We start from the raw sequence: 27,096 nt of genomic DNA, 5'->3' as shown, positions 1-27,096 counted from the left end.
CCATGGCCTCCTGCCTGCTGGCCTTCCTATGTGTCTTTCGACAGGATAGCAAGTAACTGAAAGGGACGCTTTCTCCCCCTTTATCCCTGTGACATGCAACATGTAGGCAGGGGAAACTTCATGAGAAATGTTCACTGCAGGAAAGGTCTTGATTATTTTGTGGGAGGTTCCCTTCCCTCCCTGTGAACTGAGGAAGGTCAGTGGTGAACTGCTCCTGAGAGGGACTCTGGCTCCCAGCCTTCTAAGCTGGGAGAGCAGTGATGGGGGAGCCTGTTCAAATGGGCATGCTCTGTCCGTGGAGATGCTGATTTAGTGGGTGTCTACATTTTAACAAGCAATCTGGTTCTCCTAAGAGATTACTTTGATATCAGTAATGCTGGCAACATTGGCCACCCTCAGGTTCACCGTGCCCGTGTTATCAGAGCCCCTTCCCTGCTGTTTGAAGTGTCGCTGATAGGCAGGAAGCTTCCTCTACATCAGGCCTTCAGTGGCAGATAGCTTTTCCAGGCAAGCCCTTAACAGCCACAAAATGGCTCCTGGCCACAGACTCCCATTGTCTCCGGAGCTGCACCCCCTCTTCAAGTGGAGACAGTCCCAGGACAGAGTCTTGGCATCTCTTCAGAGGGAATCCACCACTTTTAAACCAGTTATTCCTTCAGTCAGATGCAGGGCAGAAAACTTTCTTCCAACCTTGAGGTCATGCCTCCTCCTCCTCCTCCCCCTGCCCCTCCTCCTCCTTCCCCTCTTCCTCCTTCTCCTCCTCCTTCTCCTCCTCCTCCTCTTCCTCCTCCTCCCCCTTCTCTTCCTCCTCATCTTCCTCTTCTCCCTCCCTGTCCTCATCCCCCTCCTCCTTCCCCTCTTCCTTCCCCTCCTTCTCCTTCTTCCTTCCTTACCCAAGGATATTTTTCCATTGATTTTTAAAGAGAGTGGAAGAGAGAGGTAAAGACAGAGAGAAACATCTATGCGACAGAAACATTGATGCGAGAGAGAAACATTAATTGGTTGCCTCCTGCAAGTGCCCTGACCAGGACCTGCGCCAGGGAGGAGCCTGCAACTGAGGGATGTGCCCTTGACCGGAATCCAACCTGGGAACCTTCAGTCCACAGGTGGACACTTTATCAACTGAGCCAAACGCTAGGGCCATGCCTACTTCTTGACAACCCAATTCCAGTGTTTTCCCCCCATGTCTCAAACTGCATATTTGTCCCTGAGCTGGTGAAGAAGGTGGGGCAGCCCATCTGTAATTCAGTTGACTTTCATGGGTAGGGATGGGAACGGTCTCCAGTACTTGTAGGGAAAAGGGTTGGTCCCCCTTAGCATCTCAGGCAAAGAGGGTCATCTGTGCTTCTTAAGTCTACAAGCACAAAAGTCCCAGAATATCTCGAATTCCAGGGCGCTTGGGCTCCTGAGCAGCAGGACCATGCAGAGATGTAGCGGTTGACCCTTAGCCCAGCAATCTGCTTGCTGATTTAGGAGGGCCTTTGCATTAAGGCTTCAGTCCTGCCTCTGCTGTCTCCAGTACCCCAGAGGCCCCCCCCTCCCCCTTGCTTCTTTTTTGGTTCTCTCCTTTCTCTCTGCATTTTTCATCCCTCTACAATGGAAACATCTGTCTTAAATCTGCAAGGCTAGTCCAAATGTTTACTAGGCTTATTTAATAGGAAGAATAATGATAAGTGCTTCTGTTTGTTTTACTAAGTGATCCCCCCCTCAGCAAAAAAAGAAAATCCTCTGCCTGGAGGGAATCCACCATCACCCTAAATTTGTATTAATAAAGAGGAGGAAAAGACCAATATTGTGAGTATAGTAATTGTTCATCAGTATTAGTCAGATCCCCTTCACCATCCCATCAGCAATGGCCTTGCTATAGACCAAAGCTTGAGGAAAGAGAGCATCTTTGGGGGTTAGGTGGGGTGAGGGATGGTTGAACTGTCACATTCTAAGTCCAAATCAAGCCATACCATTTAAAAAAATAACATTAAGTATGACTGAAATACAATAAACTACACACTTAAAGTGTAAATGTGATACATTTTGGTAAGTGCACATACCTGTGAAACCATCACCACAGTGAAGTGAGTGAACATGTCCGCTCCTCAGAACTTTTCTGTGTTCCATTGTAATCCTTGGTTTCTGTCCCTCTGGTTCCCTCTGCCATCCCCAAGCAACCACTGATCTGCTTGCTCTCTGTCACTATAGATTAGTTTGCACTTTCTAGAGTTTTATATAAGTGGAATCATGCATCACGGGCTCTTTTTGTCTGACGATTTTTATTCAGCACAGTTATTTTGAGATTCATCCATGTTGTTGTATGTTCAATAGTTCTCACTTTTTATAGCTGAGAAGTAATCGTATGCATATACAATTGTATATTTGGTTACCTCGTGATGAATATTTGGGACATTTCCAGTTTTGGCCATGTAACAAAGCTGCTATGACATTTGTGTACAAGCCTTTGTATGGGTGATATATATTTTCTTTTCTATTGGGTAAATACATAGGAGTGGAATGTGGAGCCATATGGTTTTTAAGAAGCTGCAGGGGTGATTGGAAAGAATCCTGGTCTGGCAGTCAGGAAATCTGGGTTTAATCTTCATTTTTCTAGTTACTAGCTGTGTGATCTTAGGCAAGGCACATAACAACTCTGAGTCTCCGGTTGCCTGTCTGTCAAATAAGATGAAAACTAATCTCTGTCTCTCACACGCACAGAGATGAGAGGAAGAGGACCAAGGGACATAACCCAGGACATTGCCAAGTTTAAAAGCCCCGCAGAGCACTATGAAGCCATTATCAAGAATAAGCTCCCAGAAGAGAGAAGTCTATGCTGTAGGTCTTGTTTTGCCAAGAGAGGGAAGTGTCCAAGGGCTTTGGAGGTGAAGAATTGCATTTGCTGTTGTCTTGTTGCTCTCAGCTGCAATTCCTCTCTTTTTCTGCCTTCCGCGTCCTCTCCATCTCCTGTTATGGTTCCCCCACAAAGACAGACCCATTGAGCAAGGGTGAACTATTAGAGGCATCGGGTGTAAAAAGTCACAATTGGGATTAGCTTTCCTCCTCTGCCTGTGGTTCATAAATCCAGATGGTAAAAGCAGAACAGAAGGGTAATATAGAACTTAGACCTCAATAGCAGCTCTGCAGTCTTTAAGAATTTTACTAAGTAAAAGTTGTCAGAGGGTGCTTGTATATATGGGTCTGCTTTCTGAGGGCACTTTCTCTTTTAAGAAGTGTTATGCACAGTGGTTAGTTCTTTGGGGTGTGACTGGCTTATGTCCACAATGAGATTTCACTATGTACTGACTGATATGTCTTGGGAAAACTATAAGCTTCCATCTCTTCACCTGTCATCTAGGAATGTTAACAATAATGCGTACTTACCTTGATTGTTTTGAGAATTAACTGAAGGAAGTCACACACTTTTGCTTTGAAAGTAAACAGTTCTGTCAGAGCTTTGGAGCTCTCTTTCCCTCCAGACTGTGTGTCCAGGTATGGATGATCCTTCAGTGATCTTATACATTACATGCGTGGGGATGGCCAAAGTCATCCCTCATTGGTATTGGTCATTACTTTGAGTTAAGTCATTGTGCCATCAGAAGGTAACTTTAAAAGGGAAAGTAAATTTACTTCATAGTAATCCCCAATGAATTAGTGGATTAATTACACCATTTTCCTAGCAAAGGTCTCCAGAATATGGGTACCAAGTGTGCATAAGGAAGAGTGGTTGGGAATGCACATCCCTGTACCATAAGGGAAAAAAGTAATGGCATATAAATGGGTACTCCACCCCCCAAAAAAAGAAAAGAAAAAAACCCACAAAAAAACAAAAACAAACAAACAAACAAAAAAAACACACCCAAAACAACAAATTTCATCTTCTCATTTACTTCTAGGGCCATTCATGGCCAGGGGGCCAGTTTACTCCATCATTTCAGTAGTCCCAATGAAGACTTGTTCTTCATCTCCTTTAAACATTAAACTATTCTTTTCTTTCTTCTGAAACCCATCCATATGTCTTACTGTACCATTGGAGGCAGTCTCTTACTAGATCAAACAACACTATATCTAATAAGGAGAGTTTCTTTTGCACAAGCCTTCTTCTGTGAATCATTAAAGAAAACAGATGGTCTATTTACATAATAAAGATGGGAAAATGGAGAAGTAAAGAATCCAAGGATCTTTTTCAAGATCTCAAATTCAGTGACAAACCCAAGTAGTCAAAAGTTCAGTGGCCAAGTTGCTGAGGCTGCTGCTGAGATGAGACTCCAGTTCTCCAAAGGCCTTGCTTTGACAGGGGCTGATTCTAGCTAGAGGAGGCTGATTCCTACCAGAAGCAAAACTGGAGAGAGGTTCCCCTATCTTTTCCTCTGAGGTGTTAGGCGTGCAGAGCTCTATCAGATACTGTGTTATATTTATTCTAGATGTGTCAGGGACATCCAAATCACTTGGATAAACAGAAGAGGAAATTATTTTGTCAAGACCATGACTTCCCTACAAAAGACACCAAGTAGCCAAAGCAGTCTTGAGAAAGAAGAACAAAGCTAAAAGTTTCATGCAACCTGATTTCAAGCTATATTACAAAGCTGTAGTAACGAAACAGTACAGTATTGGCATAAAAATAGACATATAGATCAATGGAACAGAATATAGAGCCCAGAAATAAACTAACACATATATAGTAGATTAATTTATGACAGAGGAACCAAGAATGTACAATGGGAACAGAACAGCCTTTTCAATAAATAACCTTAGGAAAAATGGACGGCCAAGGGAAAAGAATAAAACTGGACTACTATCTTACTCATACACAAAAATTAACTCAAAGTGTATTCAAGACTTGTACATAAGACCTAAAAACATAGAAGTCCTAGAAGAAAAACATAATCAGTTAGCTTCTTGACATTGATCTTGGTGATTTTTTTTTGGATTTGATACCAAAACAAAGGCAACATAAGCAAAATAAGCAAGTGGGACTACATCAAACTAAAAAGCTTCTGCACAGCAAAAGAAGCCATCAACAAAATTAAAAAGCAGCCTACAGAATGGGAGAAAATATTTACATATCAAATATTTGATAAGAGGTTAATATCCAAAATATATAAAGAGCTCATGAAACTCAATACCAAAAAGCAAGCAAACAAACAAAACTCCTGACAATCTAATTAAAAAACGGCATAGACATTTTTCCAAAGACATAAGATGTACAGATGGGCAATAGGTACATGAAAAGGTGTTCAACATCACTAATTATCAGAGAAATGCAATTTAAAACCACAGTGAGGTATTACCTCACACCAGTGAAAGTAGCTGTTATAAAAAAAGACAAAAAAATAGCAAGCATTGGTAAGGATGTGGAGAAAAGGGAACCCTGGTGCACTGTTGATAGGAATGTAAATTGATACAGCCACTGTGGGAAATAGTACGGAGTTCCCTCAAAAAATTAAAAGTAAAGCTGTCATATGATCCAACAATTTCACTCCTGGGTATTTATCTGAAGAAATAAATAGAAATTACCCAAGTGTCCATCAATGAATGAATGAATAAAGAAAGTTTGACATATATAAATCTATAGTAGATAGATAGATAGATCTCCATACAATGGAATATTATTCAGCCATAAAAAAGAAGAGACTCATGATAGCTCTTGAGGACATTATGCTAAGTGATATAAGTAAGATAGAGAAAGACAGATACCATACAATTTTACTTAAATGTGGAATCTAAACAAATAAACAAATAAAACTAAACTCAGATACAGAGAATGGTGATTGCCAGAGGGCTGGAGAAATGAGTAAAGGTGGTAAAAAAATATAAACTTTCAATTAAAAAAATAAATAATCCTTGTGTTGCATCACACAGAGGCAGCCTGAGGAGTCTAGAAGATGCTGACCATCCAAGGTGAATACCTAAGCATCCGCCCTCTCTCCTATTCATATGTGTGATATTTCAGTCACCAGCTGATTGGCTGAATTTTTCCCTTACTTTCATGGCCTCCAAGTTTAATGTTTCTTCTTGAACTTAAAACAAAACAAAAAGTCTGTGTGGCCATACGTAATGTGCATAGTTATACCTCACCCTTGAAGGTTACTTACCTAGCACCCTGAATGGATTGGGAACATGGCCATCCCCTTCATATTTGTGGGTTCTAAGGCAAGAGTGCAAATGGAGACCTGTATAACATATGTCTAAGTATTTTATAGGTGTAAATCAAGCTATCAGACTAGTACATAAAACACATCTACCCTATATCGTGACAATTATACCTTCCTAATGGCAAAATTGACAAATGTGTTTAAAGCTATTCTTATTATGTGACTGAAGGTTGGCAGAAAATCAAAGATGACAGAATTTAATTGTTACCGTGCATATCTCAGTCACATATTGAGATGTTTGGCTAAGTAATAAAATAAGGATATATATATATATATATATATATATATATATATATATATATAATTTTTTTAATTTAATTTAATTTTAACAAAAATAACTTATGAGGTAATAATCAGGATTTTCACACATTAGGTTTTCTATTGACAGTAGTGGTATAAGAAATAAAAACTATAATCATAATAAAAGTGTAAAATATTTTTAAAAAATGTACAGCACATTGAACAGAAAACAAAAAAGTGAAACTATTCTCATGTATGCTTCTAAAAGTTACTTATTTAAAAGTATGTATTACAATAAAATTCAAAATATAAACTAATTAATGGCATAAAATTTTAATATTAAAGTGTAAATCACACTGACATTAATTTAATGTTTGAAATGTAATTAAATCTTATTTTTAAGAAAACGGAATTATTTTTAATTTTAGCATTTACTGTTAAGGATTCAGTGCATGAATGTTACACCTAGATTTATATAAATTCATAAATTTAAGGGTAATATGAATGGTTGAATATTGCAAAATGTTCCCTAGTCACCCCAGTGCCACTGCTGTGAATCCATGTTTATTCATGAGTCCCTCTGAAGTCATGAATTGGGACACAAAGAAAAGCATGAAAAGAATGCTCAGCACTGCTGGGAAACCAAAGTTATGCAAGAATCTATTGAATGCAAGCTATCTATGAGGAGGAAAGATTTGACAAGATAACTCATATGTCTATTCTTATAGCCAAGCAATTCTAATGCTCAATTTTTTTCACATTCTCAAGTAGTGTCAATATCAATGTCAGCAGCAGCACTGCCCACAAATGTTCATGGCATTCAGACACAGCTGCTTTTTGTTTTGAGAGTGTGGGGAGAAATGTGGAGACTTTCCTGGGGTCTGAACTGTGTTGATTATGAGAGTGGATGTTTAGGGCTCCTGGTTGTGTTATGGCAACAATGGATGCTGGGTGATGAACAATAGAGGGGCCAGTATGTTCTTTAACAAATGTATTTTTATTCTGTTGGTTTGTGATATGCAGGCTTCTCTCAAGTATGAGGCCAAGGGGGAGGATTCCTCTTGTCTAGATGTCCGGTGGCCGTAGATGACTAGTTAGTCAGGGTTCTCCAGAGACACAGAACCAATAGGAGATGTACTAATATATAGGGGTGGGGGAACAAAAGTAGGTTTACAGTGGTGAGTACATGAAACAAAGTTTATTCTTGCATTATTATTCATTTATTAATTATTACATTATTTGTTTTATCATTGTTATTTCATATCTTTACTTATTATTTATCTTTTAGGTAATGATGGCTGTTAATTTAACTAATGACCAATGAAAGTGGATACTTTAAACCTACTTTTCCCACCCCTGTATACCATATATAAATGAAGAAATTTATTTATAAATAAATATAGTATAAAAATTTTAAATATAACATATAACAAAAATAAATAAATGTAACATAATATAAATAAATAAATAAATCTAACTCTTATATTGGGTAGAAGGACAAAGATTATATGGGAAAGTAGGAATTACAGGCATGAGGAAGTAGGCAAGGTATATTGGTGCAATAAAATAAATAAGACTATATCTATAAATATTTATGAATACTCATTAATATTAAGAATATATGTAGTATATAATAACTAAATTATATTAAAATCAAATATATAATGAACTGTATAAATAAATGTATTAAATATAGGGTGTCCCAAAAAGATATACATATACTTTAAATAATTATAAAAGCAGTGTTTATTAAAATACATTTTATTTTCAAAATTGAGCTGTCAGCTGTTAAAGTGTGTATACATTTTTTTGGGACACCCTGTATAAAAAATACATATCCTTTATATAGTATAAAATATTGGCTCATGTGATTATGGAAGCTGAGAAGTACCAAGATCAATAGTTGAAAAGCTGAAAACCCAAGAGAGCTAATGGTGAAACTGGACAACCAATGGGTCTGGGCTGCCTGTCACTATTTGAGCCAATTAAGCAGAAACAGAGTTGAATCATATATGAGCGTTTATTCCAATACTGCCAGCAGTATAGGAGAGCAGCAGGTCATCCACGAAAATCTGCTCTACCCCTTCCCATAAGCAGTTGCTTATATTGGGTAGAAGGACAAAGATTATATGGGAAAGTAGGAATTACAGGCATGGGGAAGTAGGCAAGGTGTATTGGTTATAGGTTATAGGCAATGTGGGCTATAATGACCAACGATTACAGGAGAGGGTCACAAAGGGCAGGCACCTCCAGGACCAGGTTATAGGCAACGGAGGCTGGGTGTTGCAAAGGGTGGGTGCCTCTGGGACTAGATGGTTTCAGCAACAAGAATGTTAATCTTTCTATGATAATAGGCAGTTCTTGGAAAAGGTGAATGGACTGTGTTCCGAGGTTAACTCTCATGTCCTGTGGTGTACAACTCTCAGCCAGGTTGGAATGTGCTTTCTCTAATCAGAGCAATCATGGTTAACAGAGCATGATTAATATTTCTTTTAATTGTAGCTAATCCCCACTATTCTGTTTCTGCCCCCAACAATGGTAGTTCTGCTGTGAGTCATAAGGACTGAGAACCACGAAATTCAGTGGTATAAGTTTCAGTTTGAATGCCAATAGTCCCAAGAGCCGATTTTTCAGTTGGAGTCTGAAGGAGAAGACCAATGTCTTAGTTTAATCAGCCAGGCATGAGGAGTTCTCTCTTACTAAACTTTCTGTTCTATTTAGGTCACTTGATTTGATGAGGTACACCCACATTAGGGAGAGCAGTCTATTTTATTCAGCCTACCTATTTAGATGCTCATCTCATCCAGAAACGCTCTCATAGATACACCCAGAATTATGTTTGACCAAATGTCTGCCCACCATGTGCCAGGCACTAACATGGTTGTTTTACATACATTATCTCATTTAATTCTCATAATAGTTCTGTGAGGTGAGCTTTTTACAAATGAGGAAACTGAGTCTCCCAGCAGTTAAATATACAGGGTGGGGCAAAAGTAGGTTTGTAGGGAAAATCTATATACCGTACTTTCCGGCGTATAAGATGACTGGGCGTATAAGATTTTCCTGGGTTAAAAAGTCGTTTTATACCCCGGAAAATACGGTATATTGGACTATATTGATGGGATTAGATATAATGGATTAGATATATTGGACTACCGTATTTTCCGGCGTATAAGATGACTTTTTAACCCAGGAAAATCTTATACGCCCAGTCGTCTTATACGCCGGAAAATACGGTATACAAAAGCCTAAGCGACTGTTATGACTCGATAACAGCCATGATGCGCACTGACCACCAGGGGGCAGATGCTCAATGCAGGAGCTGCCCCCTGGTGGTCAGTGCGCTCCCACAGCCAACCTCCCATGGCTGGCCAACCTCCCACAGTCCCTCCCCCCAGCTGGCCAACCTCTGGTGGTCTCTCCCCCTGGCTGGCTGCCCCAGTCAGTCCCTTGGCTCTGATCTCCAGCCAGGCTGAGGGACCCTACCCATGCACAAATTCATGCACCGGGCCTCTAGTAATCCTATCTAATAATAGAGTAACATGTAAATTACCATCACTCCGCTACGCCCACGATTGGGCGGCGGGAGGTTGGGGGCGGGACTTGGGGTGGCCTATCCGGCCATTGAGAGGCACGGATCCGCTGCCACTGAGGGGGGCTACCCTGCTGTTGAGAGGCGCAGGGAGCCGGAGGCTTCTGAAAGGCCTGGTGCACCAGCGGACAGGCACCCAGCTCCACCGCGAAAAGCGAAAGTGTGTAGGGGACCCTACACGTGCATGATTCAATCATGCACTGGGCCTCTAGTACAATAATAAACAATAACATAAGAATAAACTCTGTTTTGCATACACAACTGTAAACCTAATTTTTGCCTTACCCTTTAAATTTACATATAGATTCCTGGACTTCAAAGCTACACACCATTCAAACAAACTAGCAAGAAAATGTTTAGCCAGCTTCAGCGGGTTCAGTAACTCTTGAAAATATTAGAATGTCCCATGGACAAATACTGATAACCTTATCATTTTGTTAGAGAGATCACTAAAGGACCAACTAACTGCGTCTTAAAACCTGTTTACATTTATTGAATGTACTCTGAATAATATTACCCTATGTAATAGTCAAATAAGTTGATTTTTGGTAAATTTCCAACCTGAGCGGTCTCTCATTTTAATCTGAATAAATTAAATTTGACTTTTGAGTTTGAATTATGAAGAGCCAGAGGGCCCTAGCATGAACATATTGTGAGTTGGTGGTGCTCAGAGACCCCATCAGGGGTTGAGTAGGGCAGTTCATTCTCCCTTTATAATTATTACAAGCAAGTAAACTAATGTGTACTATTAATCTGTTTGTTTTGTTGTGCTGTGTAAACCAGTCTATAAAGATGACCTAGTCCAACAAGGTCCTCCTGTCTTCCCTTGATTCCAGTAAGCAGGCTCAGAGATATAAATAAGGTTAATATAAATGTATAATGTATGTATTTTATATTATTGTATTTATGTTTTATTATGTTAACAAAAGATTATTATATTTAATAAAATAGCAGTCATGTACCATTACATAGTGCTTTATAGGGACAACACTTATTGCACGCAGCAGTATGCAGTGAGTGTTGTTGATGACTAGGATGGAGTGGGTGTGCTGAGGTAGAGAAATTTCATTTTGAAGTTGGATCAGAATTAGAAGAAATTAGAAAAACAATGCAGGAATGAACATTTTTCCTGAATTAAGATTTCTTTTTATAATGCCTTGCTACCTGAATAAAACAGGCTCTCTGCTCACCAAATCTTTGTAGGTAATGAGTGTCAATGATTTATCTCGGAGAAGTTGCATTGTTCCTATATTCAGAGACATAAGTGGTTCTTTCAGAATTGGCTGGTGTGGTTTAGATTTTGATCTGTAGCTCTGGTTTTCTTGTGATTCATATTGATTGCTCCAATTTGTATGCTGCTTTGCTCTGTAGGTTCTTGATCCACGTGTTTCTCTCCTTTTTGGTCATGGTTATAGGTTTATGTTTCTAATTTTCAATTTTCTTCTTGGATTTTCAGTGTTTGTACTCAAAGTGGCTTTTTTTTTAAAAAAAAAAAACAGTTCTCACTTTTATTTATTTGCCCTGCTGTCAGACCTGTTTGGCCTTGTCCATGCGATAATGAAAATGAAAGTGTTTTGTAAGTTGTAAAGCATAACTCAAATGTAAGAAATGATTACTATTTTGTTAAAAATAATAAACTCTGAGTCTTCATGCTATAATCAGGGGCAAAGGGGAACACCTGTTGGACAGGTGGGTCATCTTTATGAACTGAGATCCTAGTTTGCAACAGCTCTAGCAACTAATGTCGTGGCCTAGATTCTCTGCGAACATGTATTACTTGTCCATGTCTAAGAGAATAGAGGCATGAGTCTAAAAAGGAGACAGAGGGTAGCCCCAACAGCCTGACTTCCTACTCAATGCCTGACCTCTGACCTGTGCTCACACTTGAATGTAGAGGCCTGAAATACTCTAAATAAATTGATTTAATCCAGGCTAGGATTAAGCTTAAAACTCACCTTTACCTCCTGTGCTCTGTCATGGATCTTGTGATAGGCTATGTAGCAACATTGAGGAATGTCTTTAGTGACTCTTGGTCCACATGCAAATTCACATCAGATTTTAAAAATCCTAAACTGGTTTCAGGGCCAAACTTTCATCTTGCTCAAGTAATTCTACCTCTCCATCAAGAAGTCCTACTGAGTTTATTCCTGAATTTAAACCAGGCACTGTCTGTAATTTTTCTTTTCTAATTGGTATAAGACCAGGCCCAGCATATGGCTGTAGATGTCCTTAATTTGCTTATATCTAGAGTTAGTTCCTAACTTTTGAAAAGTTGCTCTTTTTTTCAACTATGTCATCATTAGTAGAATCCATCCCAAATATGGAGAAAGAGGTCCTTATTGACTCCTCAGTAGATTGGAAATGCAAAAATTTTCTTTGGGGAGAAGAAAGGGATTAAGAACCCCCCCCCCCAAAAAAAAAATGTTGTGTGGTATGCCAAGGGTGTGTTTGGGAGGTGGGACAGCATTTTATAAAAGGAGATAGCTCTATGACTGCACTTTAGAATCAGCAGACACCCTCATGAGGTGGGCTGTATTTGAATCCACTTTTACTTTTTCATTTTCTCATTCATTCATTCATTCATTCAACAAATGCTTTTTGAGCGCTCATTTATTTATAGGTTGATACTATGTGAGATGCTAGGGACATCATTTCTGACAATTGTCTTGGATCTAGCAGTCATCTGTGCTATAGGGGCTTTAGGTGAATCAGATCTGGATTCTCGTCTCTTCTCCCCTGTTTGTTATTTGTGTTACTCTGTAAACTTATGCAATACATTGTTATCTAGATCTTACTGTATGCATCTTGTAAAATCAGATAACAGTTACCAGCTGTAGTGAGGATTCCATAAGTGATGTACATTTGACCCTTGAATAATAACATGGGTTTGAACTGTGTGGGTTAATTCATATGAGGATATTTTTCAATACATAATGTAAATGCATTTTTTCTTTCTTATTATATTCTTAATAACAGACTTACTTTATTGTAAGAATACAGTATGTAATACATATAACACAAAATATATGTTAATCTACTGTTTATGTTGTTGGTAATGCTTCTGGTCAACAGTAGGCTATTAGTAGTTAAGTTTTTGGGGAATTGAAGTTATATATAGATTTTGACTCTGTGGAGAGGTAGGTAACCTTAACCCCCACTTTGTTCAAGTATAAACTGTATATAACACTGAGCACTGGACATATAATAGGTCTCTCACTTATTAACTGATGTTTGCATCCTCCACACTCATACCTTGATCACCATCTCAAACTCACTGACTGCTCTTTGCCTGAGGCAACTTGGCTTTTAAATAGAATTTAATAGTGTTTAAGTCTTTATGTGAATAAACATATGGATGAGATATTTTCAATAATGTATAGATCCAAATTCAGTTCTAGAAATATATAGACACGTTCCCAGTTTAACATTATCTTTTTATCAGCATGATTGAATCTGTGTTTTTTTAACTTGAATAATTAAATTAATTAAAATGGTTATTAAATTAATCAAGACTGAGCATCCATTAAAATGATAAAGAATTATACATAATAACCATAGAGATAAAATGAAATCATAAAATTATTTAATACAAATAAGGGAGAAAGGGAGAAAAAAGGGAACAGGAGCAAATAATTCAATTATGAAACAAATTTCAGGATGGTAGATTTATACCCAACCATATAAAAAATCACATTAAATGTAAATGGTCAAAATGTTCTAATGTTCTAATTAAAAGACAGAGATAGCCAAAACCGGTTTGGCTCAGTGGATAGAGCGTCGGCCTGCGGACTGAAAGGTCCCAGGTTCGATTCCTGTCAAGGGCATGTGCCTTGGTTGCGGGCACATCCCCAGTAGGGGGTGTGCAGGAGGCAGCTGATTGATGTTTCTCCCTCATCGATGTTTCTGGCTCTCTATCCCTCTCCCTGCCTCTCTGTAAAAAAAGTCAATAAAATATATTTTTAAAAAAATAAAAAATAAATAAAAGACAGAGATATGCAGATTGGATATAAAAGCAAGATCCACTATGTGCTTTTTATAAGAAACCTATTTTAAATATCAAGACATAACTATGTTATAAGTAAATTGCTGGAAAAGATATATCAAAATAATACTAATTTAAAGAAAGCTGGAGTGGCCATATCAATAGCAGATAAAGTAGCTTTCAGGGCAAAGAATATTACCAGGGGTAAGGAGGGTCATTTAGTAATGATAAAGGAGTCTTAAAAACATTCATGTACCTAATAACAGTTTCCAAACAGGAAGTAAAATCTGATAGAACTGCAATGAGAAAACACATTAAAATTATAGAGAATTCAAAACCTCCTCTTAATAACAGATAGAACATATATAGAGAAAAATAAAAATATAGAAGATCTAACCAGCACTGTCAACTAACTTGACATAATTGAACTTTATAGAATATTACATCCAACAATGGAAGAATATACAGTACGCTACACCCAATAATCTAGCACCTGACACAACCCTCTAGCCAATTCTGTCAACAGGAATATGCTTCTGTCAACAGTAAATACCATTGTTCTGGGCCACTATAGCCCATGAGAAATCCCACAGAATTCCTGTTAGAGTTGTACGGGCCCCACCCGGCGGCATTGCTGCTGAATATCCTAGTGGTACCTCCAAGGGCAAGGATGAAATCGGTTTGAATCTGGATCAAAGATGTAACCCACACATTGCCATCTTTTGGGGGATAACAGCAGCCTCTAAACTTTGTCCAGACTTATTAAAATCAAGATATTATTGCCCTTAGGGACTTGGCATTAAAACAATGCCAGAGTTAGGCCCATTTAAAGATTTTCTGTCATTTTTAAAAGGATTTCTGGACTTCTTTATATCAGTAAAACAATAGAGATCCCTCCCACAAAAACCTTTCTGAGAGATTTTATTCCCTAAGGTGATGTACAATAAGACATGTCTTCCTGCCCCTTACCTTCCCAAAGGAAGAAAATTTGATACTGTAAGAATTATGATAGAATTGTCTAGTACAATGTGATTAGCTTTAAGTTATAAAATGTAAATAATTCACTTAATAGTGTAACAAATTATAATATTTGATCAAGGAGGAAAAAGATAAACTAGAAGAATATTTGGTATAATGATGACATTTTCATGGTCCCATTTGTGGGTAGCCCTACTGTTACAAAATTCCAGTAAACTGTTCTTCTTGGGAGTCAGATATATAAGTGAAAAATGGGAGGCGAAACATGGCTACAGCCACACTTATTAATTTAAATAATAACTTATTAACTTACATAATAATTAAAAAGTCTATATTTACCCATTTAATTATTTCCAGTTCTTAATTTCTTTGTGTAGATTCAGATTTACATCTGCTATTATTTTCCTTTTGCTTTAAGTACTGCCTTTAACATATCTTGTAATGCAGATTTACTGATAATGAATTCTTTTAGCTTTTGAATGTCTGAAAAATCTTTATTTTGCCTTCCTTTTTCACAAGGTAAAGGATTTTATGTTGGCAATTTCTCCCCATTCAATACATAGAGATGTCATTCCATTGCACCTAGTTTGCATAATTTCCAAATAAAAATCTGCCTCTGTTCTTATCTTTGTTCTTCTGGATGTAATGTGTCTTTTTGTTCTCTAGATACTTTTAAAATTTTCTATTTATCATTGGGTTTTAAGAAATTTGATTATGACGTGCCTTGGTGTAGTTTTCTTCATGTTTCTTGTACTTTGAATTTGTTGAGCTTCTTAGATATGTGGGTTTATAATTTTCATCAAATTTGGAAAATTTTCAGTCAATATTTTTTCAACTATTATTTTATAACCTTCTCCCTTTCAGAGACTAAAATAACATAAATATTAGACTCTGCCTAGTTGCATCAACAGCTCACAGATTGTTTTCTTTTCGTTTTGAGAATTTTCTATTGCTGTGTCTTCAAATTTACCAACTTACTCTTTTGCAACGTCTAATCTATCCTTAATCTAATCTAGTATATGTTTCATCTCAGATATTGTGATTTTTATCTTTAGAAGTTAGATTTGGGCCTTTACAAAATATCCTTCATGTCTCAACGTTAAAGTATTTCTTTATGTTTTTGAAAATAAGGAATACAGTTTCAATCATTCTTTTAATGTTCTTGTCTACTAATTCTATTATCTATATTAATTCTGAGTCCATTTCAATGTATTGTTTTTTTTCTAATAATTATGATCATATATTTCTTCTGCTTGGCATTCTGGTCTTTTTAAATTGTAGGCCAGATATTGAGAATTTTATCTTGTTAGGTATTACATTAGTTTAGAATTCCTATAAATATTTTTGAGCCTTTTTTCTGGGATGTTATTAAGTTACTTGGAAATAGTTTGAGCCTTTCATGTCTTGTTTCTATGCTTTGTTAGTCAGGATCAGAGTAGTATAGTCTAGGGTTAATTTTCCACATAACTGAGGGAAATCCTTCATTGTATAATTATGAGGTTTTGCACCCTGGCTGGAAGAATAGGTGCTCTTTCTTTTTTATCTCTAATTCTTTCAAATAATATTTTCCCTGATCTTGAATAGTTTCCTCACACATTTGAGTTGATCGGTACTCAACTAAACCCTAGAGGGGGACCTTCTTTAGGTCCCCAGAGTTGTTTTCCTCTCTCTTTCCATCTCTCTGCTCCCTACTACTCTATCCTGAAAACTCAAACTGTCTCCAGGACTCCCAGCTCCATGTCTTCAACTAGGCTCCATGTCGCCCCCTCCCCCTCCTTGCATCATGACCTGGAAACCCTCTCCAGGCAGTAAGTTAGGCAATTGCAAGGGATCAGCTCCTTTGCTTCCCATCTCTCAGGAATCCTTAACCTTCATTTCTGAAATCCAATGTTTTGAAAACAAGATTTTATATATGTTATCTGCTTTTGTTGTTGTTTCAGGCAGGAGGCTAAGTCCAATCTCTTTTTACACAATCTTGGCTGAAAGCAAAGCCTATAGTATTCTTTATAATTAAAAAATCTTGTGACTTTTCTTATTTTTATTTTATTTTTTAAAAATAGGGGTGAAGAGCTTATGGAGATAAACTAGAAAATGTTCATTTGGACAAAATGCTGGAGAAATTATTTTTCTCATTCTTTTTCACTATTAAGATTCTTTGCTTTGCCACCAGAGTGATCTTTCCGAAGTGAATCTCTCATTTATGCCTAAATCCATCATGGTTTCTGAGTGATTACTGAATAATATCCAAACTCCTTAGAAAACATGTAAGGCTCCTATATACCTGTGAATCCTCATTTTTAATACCACTCACCTCTCCCATCATACTCTGGACTCTTACTAAGCTGTGTCGCTTGCCACAGTTAGTAGTGTGTGGGTTCTGGAGTCAGAGGAGCAGCTCAAATCCTATTTAATGGCTGCCGGATTGGGGGAAATTAACTTCTGTAATATAGTATCTGAAAATAAGAGTAATACTACTACATGCCTGCCAGAGTTGTTGTGAACATTAAATGAACTAATATCTGTGAAGTGCTCACCACAGCGTCTGGCACAGAGTAAGTGCTCAATTAACATAATTTATTACTGTGATGGTTCCTTCAATGCATCATGTCCTGCTTCTCTGCCTTGTGGGCTTTTGCACATGATTCTCCTATTGCCTGGAAGTTCTTTTTTCTGCTCTACATACTTTTCCTTCCTTCTGTTTCTCTTTTCAGACACTTCTCAAGGTTTACCTCACATGGGAGGCTTTCCCTGACTTCCTGGTCTTAGTAGGATGCTCTTCATGTTCCATGGTGCCCCATTAATGTTGTTTTGAAATTATTTTCCCTCTTTCATCTCCACATAGGGAGAGGGAGACTGTGGCTCATGGTTTGTGATCAATTCGTGTGAGATGAATGAATGAAAAAATGTTGGCTCTTAATATCTGTTGAATAGAATGATGAAAAGGACATTTAAAAACTCTGACATAAATTGTTATTGTTTGAATGAGCAGCAGTAGCAGCCCAAAATCCCTAGATGAAAGGACACCAGGAGAACAGGAGTAGCGTGTTCAGGGACATAACATGGCCAGTCTTTTGAACCTCTTGGTAAAACTCCCCCAAGAAGCTGCAATTCACTGAGTAGTAATGCCACTTGGCAAAAAAAGAGCAACGGCTGGGGATGAGAAGGAAAGAATTGCAAGAAAATGAAAATCATGAGCCAAACCATGTGAGAACAGCCTCCTACCCCATGGCCCAGGCACCTAGCATTGATGGTATTATCTCCTCACAGCTGGAATTTTAGTAAGTGCCTGCCAATATTGATATTACCCCACGTAATGGAATCGAGGTGGATTGGTGAACAATCACTTTAAAAGTTAATTGTTCAAAACCGTGGGTTAGAGCTCTTAAGCTAATGCCTGTTGGTTTGATGGCAATTTTGGTGCTTGTTCTTTTTAAAATTGTTTTTATTTATGGTCTCATTCTCTTGATTTTGATGTCAGAAAGTAGAGCTCTTTTTAATTTTGTTTTCTAAAGAAGGCTAAAGGACGTCCTGCTTGGCTTTTATGAGTGGTTTTCTTTCCTCCCCTTCACTTCCTTTTATACTGCCTTTCTCTCTTCCTTGTGTGCTAGCCCCTTAGCAGGGCCTGCCTCTTGTCCTACAATCTTGCCTACAGTCTTGCACAGACATTTGGAAATCTTGGTAAACCCAATCCCTACTAGCTTCAGCCTTCCTGAAGTCCCTGCGGGCTGTGTTGAAGGAGATCCCTCAGGACTGAGTCATTGGGGACATACTCAGAGCTCTGATCCAGTTCCACTGAGGGTTTTGGAAAGAATCCAAGATGGGAGACCTCTGTGTTTAATGGCAGACCTTTCTATCCCATAGATTGGAAGCTGTCACAGTGATGACCAGTCTTGGGGAGAGCCTCACACCAAAACCGATGTCTGAGTGAAAAGAGGGGATTTTAAGAATTCTTAATTGGAACGGTTCCTGACAAGGTATCTGTCCTTTCTCAATCAAAGCCTGGAATGAATTTGGGCCTATCAGTATATTTCCATTTATTGATAAGCCAGTCACAGACTAGCCCCTGGGCATGTTTTCAAACTTAATGAAGAAAAGACAGTTTCTGCCACAAGAGCTCTTCATCTGACTGACAGCATCAGTCAAAAGCTACTCTGGGCTCCTGGCTGCTCTCACTAAAGAAGCTTTTCTCCTAACAACTGGAGAGTCTGGGGAGAGAGGACAGTGGTCCACAGGAGGGGGGGGGGGCAGAGGAAGACTCTAGTTCATCTTGACTATTCCTCCTTTGCCTCACGTGGGCCTTTGTAAGGCATGGAGGAGAGCAGAAGGGTGAAGTGTGGTGGCATCTGGAAAGTCATGGAAAGCAGAGACAGTAGGGAGGCTTTCCCTGCGGGGAATGGTGCTCTAGTAGCTGCTTTGAACTTGGTGATCTTTTTTAGTCCCTGTGGTGGAGAGCCAGCATCTGAGAATTTCTTTCCAGAACTTTACTCTCCTTTTTGTTTAGGACACAGAAAATAGAATTTCTATTCTATTCAGAGATCTGAGTCCTGTTTTGGAGATTGCATATTTCAGTGATTTTTCAAATCTTTCTTTTTCTGGGATACACTTTTTTTTTCTTCTCATTAAAGGTAAGCTACTGCCTTTGCAAGAACCCAACAGGTAAACACACCAAAAAGAGAAATAAGGATTTGGTAATTTGGGATGGAACAAAGTGGAGGGAGGTGCATATTGGGGTGTAAACTCAACTGGCCATGTATATGCTATAGAAAGTTTGGTTCTCAGAAGCTTAAAGCCATTAATCTAGTTCATGGCCATGAAATTTGTTGAAGGGCAAACTATCACTCTTGGTGGAGCTGGTCTTCAGATTCCCCCCCTCCCCAAGCCAGGCATGCTGATGTGCATCAGTGATACAGGGGAGGAGGAAAGTGGGGAGGAGAGAGGCAGTGCATGGATTTATGGATCTTCTGGCTAACCTTGAGAAGGTGCGGTCTTATAGGTCTCTAGAACATCCTTCTATGCCTTTGTTTTTTCTCCAGCAACAGTGGTGCTTTCTCTCTAAAAGAAGTCATGTTATCTGTGACAGAATAATTTTATACTTCTGCTTGCTAGGAGAAATGATTTGCTCACCTTGACCAGAAAACTTCAAATTATCCTTGTTACCTCCACCTTCCTTATCTCCCTTAATCAGCCCCTCACCTAGATCTGTTGAATTACTTCCAAAATAATCTGAGTCAGTCTACTTGGCTCCATCGTCATCCAAATACCTTGTTCCAAACCACCATAACCTTGCTGGAGCTGGCTATAGACTCCTGACTGGCTGTCTTCTTTCATTCTGGGCTCATTTGAATTTACAAACCAGAATGATGCTTTTGAGCCACAGTTCTGATTATGCCACTTCCTCTTCCAGTTGAAAATGCATCAGTGGCTTCCTATTGGTTTTAGGGTGAAGACCTCAATCTTTAATATACTCCATGTACTGAATAGTCAGCGTTCTACATGTGTCTCCAGCCTTGTCTCATATCTCTTCCTCCTCTCTCTCTACCCTCAGCTACACCAACATTCTGGCCATGCTCTCTCCTGCCACAGGGATTTGCATATGTGGTTTTCTTTACCTGGAATTCTCTCTCTACCACCATTTACCTAGATAACCCCTCCTCAATCTCAACTCTCCATTCACTCATTAGGGAATCCTCTCCTTCTCTCTGACTCAGTTACAGTTCCTTTTTATAAGCTCTCATTGAAAGATGTATTCTCCTTTCACATTTCATTGTGTGGTTGTGTGCTCAGGTCTAACTGCTCTGTAGGACTGCCAGCTCCCGCGGTTGAGGGCCATGTTTGTTTTAGCTCTGACATGGTGCCCTTCAGAGTACGGGCTCAATAAGTATCTTGTGAATGAATAAGTGAATGAATGAATGAACTGACTTTTGGAATAGGAGGGCTTTGCTGAATCATCCCTTTTGAGTGGTGGGTAAGGGAAGTTTTTGCTTCTGGTACAAGGGAATTTTAAATCCCTGTTTGACTCCACCCTCTTTTCATTCAAATTGTGAAAAGCATCCAGAGCATGCCTCTGGGTCCTTGACACCCTCACCTACCTCAAGAAGTAATGAGATGGAGTAACTTCCCTTGTACCACTGGGAACTGGCCTTTCCTTTGAATTTCTCTGAGGACATCCCTTCTCTGAGCAGTTTCTTCTTTGTCTTTTCTCCATCCTTTTTCTGCCAAATGAGGAGTTGGCAGGAAGAACTCTCAACTTCACCACATAGTCAAGAGGGAAAGCATTACCATCACTTTGAGGGAGTTGGGAACATGGGAATGGCATAAATAAGCCACAGGTTGTGTCTTCAAATAACTTTGGCATAACTTTGCCCATTAATCCTTTTTTCCCCAGTTTCTTGACCTTCCTCACACTTGCTTGACCTTTGCTCTTGGCCACTCTGCAAATAGCATAGCATTCATAATAGTCCAAAAGTTGTTTGAGTCCAGGATTGAAGGGGACAGAACATCCTTTTTCCCTTCCACTCTCTGAGTCCCATCCACTTTGTCTGAGAAGGGCTGACTGCCTGAGAAACGACATGCAGTGCATTGAAAAGATCAATGGCTGTGGAGATTGGTAGTTCTGGGCTCTGACACTTGCTAGGTAAGTTCCTTAGGCTCTCTGAGCCTCAATTTACTCATCTGTAAAGTGTAGTTAAAACACCACAATGTTGTTTGTAAGTTTAACTTAGGCAATATATACAAGCTTTCTGGAACAATGACTGGTTAAGATGCTTAATGAAAATGAATTTTCTGTCTGGAGTCTGTCCCTCAGTGTCTCCTCCTAGGGTTGCAGATCTATCAACTGTCTTGATTGAGGTGAACAATAGGTTCCTGTTTCTTTCTCTTTTTTAATTCTCACCTGAAGATACGTTTTTATTGATTTTAGAGAGAGTAAGGGAAAGAGAGAAGCATCAATGTGAGAGAGAAACATTTATTGATTGCCTCCTGTACGTGCCCTGACCAGGGATCAAACGCACAAACTTTTAGTGTGTGGGATGATGCTCCAACCAACTGAGCCACCTGGCCAGGGCTACGCTCTTGATACTTTAGCACTGATTTTTCGCTGACCCAGTCTGTAGTTGGCACACACGGATTTTTGCTCCTTGGAGCTCTGCTTAGCCGATCCCAAAGCTGTCCCCCACAGGCATTCCCAGGGTCTCCAGCCAGGCTTCAGCCAGGGCTAGTCCCTTCTACTAATACTGAAATTATGTCTGAAGTTTATGCCTGGGGCTGCCACCACTGCTGTTTTTTCTGGGGTCCCCACTGGAATGCCTCTCAAAGCCTGTTGCCACGTTTTGAAGAGGAATTTACTTAAGCTGGAACCCTCAACATCACTTCCACTGTCTTGGAGTTCTTGATGCTTGGCAAACGTAGATGCCACTGCCCATGTCCTTATCCCCCTTGCAGCCAGAATCCTCACTTAAGGTGGAGTTTCAGCGTGGAAGCAGGAGGAAGCTATGTCTTATAGCGTTTCTTTTCTGTAACTTCCTTGGGCTTTCCAGCTCTGCAGTCCCCAACTGCATGGTCCTATGGTAGAACTCAGTTGCTTTTCCCACATCTGGGTCCCAGGTCAGGGTCTTGGCAGAGCAAGCTAGATGGGTCTGTCATATGAACTGTGCTCACCTCCCCAAGGTCTGTCATGGGACATATGCCTACTGACCACTTACCTGGATCCTACCCCACCACACACTTTATCCTGTGCTGTTTTGGTCAACAGTTGATCTATAACTTTTTACTCTTTATCAGCTGCCACACCTATGACGGGTGATTTTTACATATTCAAAACACTCCCAAACACATGTCCAAATTTTGAACACTGCCCCAAGAATTTTGTGGGGGAGGTATAGCCTTGCAATAATTTATAATTGTCACAGTGCTCCATGGTGTATCAGTAGCTCTTTTCTCCTATGGCCAGTGACACAGATCAGACAGTCTACAGATTTGGCAATTCCCAAACACTGGCTATTATTCCTTGCTTGCTTTCTCACTCAAATTTAAATGCATTGAGTGAGGAAGTCAACTAAAATTTGTTTAGATATATTTTTAAAACTTTTTAATCTTAGGACTTTATTATTAGTAGTAAATTACTGTGATCTCCCACAGATGGTTAAGACACACTGGCAAGGAATGACCTTAAAGTAAGGAGCCCACTGAAGGGTGGGTCTTTCAAGGGTCATCTCCACTGGCTACCTAGATTCTCACAGTCTCTGGGGACAGTTGGGGCCTAGTAGTTAAGAGTGACCATGGGTCTTATTTAAGGTAGGCAGGGCATTCTTATTGAGTCATGCTCCAGTAAAAGGGACCCACTGGGCCACTTAGTGAAATTGAACCTTTATCTCCAGGGTTGGCAGTGGGAGGGCAATATGGCATGATCGGAAAGAGCTCCTTAGAAGCCACATTTCCCATTGCAGATTTAACTCATCATTGCTGCTCCTACCTGGAGGACATTAGTAGACCAGTTAAGATTCAACTTCATCAAACTCAGTACAACTCTTTTATATGTCCTCTTTCAACACACATTTCATATCACCCAACAGGGCCCTCTTGCTTCAGGCTTTGAGACCCGATCCCTTGTGAGCTACTACAGGCACTACTACATTCACTCTCATGGTGGTGATGATGGTAGATGGTACACTTCTCTTCTAGCTTTCATCCCAGGGTGCAAAAAGAAGACCAAATGCCTCCTTTGTGGCTTCTTAGAGACTCTCTTCCCAGGCCCCAGCCTGTCACAGAGCATAGCAGGACCAAACCTGTGGGTATGCTGAGGGAAAACATCGCGTTGGCTTTGCGGGGCTGACAGGACACTGACAGGGTGGTAGGATGTGGGATTCTCTGTGATTCTGCTTTCTAGGTATCTTCTCTGGCTTTACACCCACTCACTCCTCCACCCCCACCTCCCTACACCCTGCACTCTGACCAAGGAAATCCCCAGGCTCTTAGAATTTATGGAGATGATGACTCTGTGTCCTGTGAATCTTCTACAAGGCTTGGAGCTTTGATGTCCGGCAGCTTTGTTTGTGGTTGTGTGGTTGTGGGATGGCGGGGAGAAGTGCCACTTTAACCTCTCCAGCCCATTATTCCTGCCCTGCTGATTCCTGCCCTGAGCAGCAGCGAAAATTCCAGCTTTGAGGATGGGCCCTGGTCACATCCGAATCTGAATCCCGCAAACAGGTGCTTCTGGCCATCAAAGTCTTGAAGCAGTTAAACTTGCTTTCACCTTTGCTGCAGCTCCCTTAAAAGAAAATAGAGAGATCTTCCAAAGGTGGCCGGGGTGGCAGGCCAGAAACGTAAAGTGTGTGCAATCACTCAGATACAAGTGGCACCAGTAAAAATTGCCTTCATATATCAGCTTATGGTTTACACACTCTGGCAGAAAGGACACTAAAAGGTCAGCGGAAAAAAATTTATATGTCAGGCCTGGAGCTGCGACTCCAGAGGTGGTGAGAAGACACAATCTGGGAAGGGTTCTAGAGGGACCAGCCGAGGGCTTGATGTGGCAGGCTTCTTTTTTTTTTTTCATTCTTTGTTTTGTTTTATTTTTAAGGAAGTTGCTTGCCAACGTCAGCAGAGAAGCTAAGGTATAGACTCAGAGTAACCTCTCGCTCCGACCCCTGGGTGACAAGACGGATAGTCCCATTCATCTGTGGGTGAGCAGCAGAGGCTCCCTGCATTTTTTTCCCCCTTTTTGCTTGGATTCAGGATATATTTGTTTGCAGGGAGGGATGTCACGCTGGTGAATGCACTGCTCAGTCATGTGCAGGGGGTGAAATCAAAGGAGGGGAGAAGAGACTGGAGGGAAAGGGGTGAGAGGGGGCGGCGAAAGGGCAAGCTGTGCTCTGTGGCTTTGAGTGATGCCAGCTTGGATCTAGAAACAAATCTTCAACCAAATGCTAATGGAGAGGGTGCCTTCCCAACAGAAGGATCAGCAACTATGCTGAAATTACTGATGCACCCTTTTAGTAGCAATTGCCTTGTGAAAAGGTCTGGGGGAGGATTATTTACACCCCCCACCCCCTTCCATCCTGCCTCCCATGAGAGAAGGTACTAGAACATTATAGGTCTCTGGAGTTTTGCTTAAGACTGACCCACCCTCCTTACTTTATTAACCATGTAACATTTTAAGGCTGTTTTTCCTCTCTGTCTCCTCCAGCAAGTCTCTATTGATCACTGTTTACAGTTATAATCCCTTTCAAATTTATCATCCATGACTAACACCACGTGTATTGATTAGTGTTGACGGATGTCCCTCTACAGTATAGAACCACCATGATCCCGGCCAGTGAAATACAAGAGAGATGGAGAAATATACATTTCCCCTTCTCAATTTTTCTTTTGGTAGTTTTCTGCTCCCCCTTTTGTTCATAGCTTAGATGAGGCTTTTCCTGCCTGTGCTGGAGAATTGCTTTTTATATTTTAAATATAATTTCTTTATTCTCACTGAAGCCTTTTAGGAGGAAAAGAAAGTAGCTGTATCGCTCCGGGGTGGTAACTAGGGGGGCGGGTGCTGACAGCTCCTGAAAAGATCAGATTTATGAGGGACATCCACATGTCTTAACCGAAAGCCTTAAGTACCAAAGATGTAAAGGCTAGTTTTTTTAGGGACAAATTAGGTGTCACTTGTGACGAAGGACAAGGTGTCCGAAAGCAGGACTATAAATGAAGTCATTTGTCAATAGTGCAATTTTTTGGACTCTTTTTGCTTACTCTTTGTAGTGTCTTCTTTGCCTGTTGTGGGCTAAAGGTGAGCGATGGCCTGGTTGTGAAGCTGTGTACTGATCTGTTTTGCCGAGCCATGTGTCTAGGGCTTCCTGCCTTGGAGCGTCCTGCACATGCATGTAAGGTACCTACTCCACCCGTTCACCTTACCTGTGACCTGTCTGCTCATGGGTGACCACTGTGCGAGCCCTGAACTCAGCTGCCTCCTCTAATGGAAGTAATATTTTCTTTATCCACCGAACAAGGAGGCCGGGAGAAGAGGGTAACAGCTGTGAGAGGCTTCAAAATTAGGAAGGACAACACAAACCAAGATGGTAAAATTATCACTCTGGAAGCTTTCTCCTTGTTCTCTCTGCCTCTCATATTCCTGGAAGGTTTTATTACTCTGCAAGGATTTTCTCCTATTCCAGGAAACTTTACCAAAGGACCCAAGGACTAGACTTGAGAAAAGAACAAAGGAGTATAGAACTCAAAGGGAATTTAGAGATCTCAGAGCTTAACCCTTCAGTTGGATTGTGAGGAAACTGATGAAGCTTAAACTTTGGAATATCTTGTTTGATGTCCCACAATGAGGAATAGATAAGCCCAGAAAGATACTTATTCTTAGGGAAGTATCTTTTTTCTCTTCTCTCCCCTTCTTAGCTCCTCTTCATCTCTCTCTCTTCCTCCCCTTCCTTTTCCTCCTTGTTCATTCCCTCCCTCTTTTTCTCCCTCCTTCTCTCTCCATTTCCCTCTCTCTATTTCTTTGTCTCTTCCTTCCTTCAATACCCTCAGCAATATTCTAGGCAGAGACACAAGATCCTTTTGGTCTTTAAAAAAATTATTGATTGTTTTTTTGAGAGAGAGAGAGAGAGAGAGAGAGAGAGAGAGAGAGAGAGAGAGATTGATGTGAGAGTGAAACATGGATCAGCTGCCTCCTGCATGCCCCCTATCGGGGATTGATCCCAGGTCATGTGCCCTGACTGGGAATCGAACTGGCAACCTTTGGTGTATGGAGATGATGTCCAATTTACTGAGCCACACCCTTTTTCTCTTAAAGCTCACTTACTCTCACTTTGGAAGACAGGACCATTTTCTAAGAAACTCAAAGATTTTTTTTTTAGTACAGAAAATTAACATTTAAAAAAATAATGATTTTTTTTTTCAAAGGAGAAAAAGGTAGGAACATTCATCTCCTAGGGGAAGGCATGTCTACCTGTGGAGTATCCCATTCTGTCATGCTATAGTGCTTTTGAATGGCTATTTAGTTGGCTCATATGTAAATGATATTTTGTCCTCCCTCATTGCCTCAGTCCCCACTTTTGACAATAAATTGATGAGGTTTTTTGGTTTGTTTTTTTGCTTCTTAACATATCTATTTTCCAAGTTTTCATGGTCTGTTTGTAATAATGTTTTTGGTTCTTTGCACTACTTTA

The sequence above is a fragment of the Cnephaeus nilssonii genome (assembly GCF_951640355.1).
Source record: "Cnephaeus nilssonii genome assembly, chromosome: 15".
Taxonomy (NCBI): Eukaryota; Metazoa; Chordata; class Mammalia; order Chiroptera; family Vespertilionidae; genus Cnephaeus; species Cnephaeus nilssonii.
The sequence above is the reverse complement of the archived record's forward strand: the minus strand, read 5'-3'. Positions refer to the sequence as shown.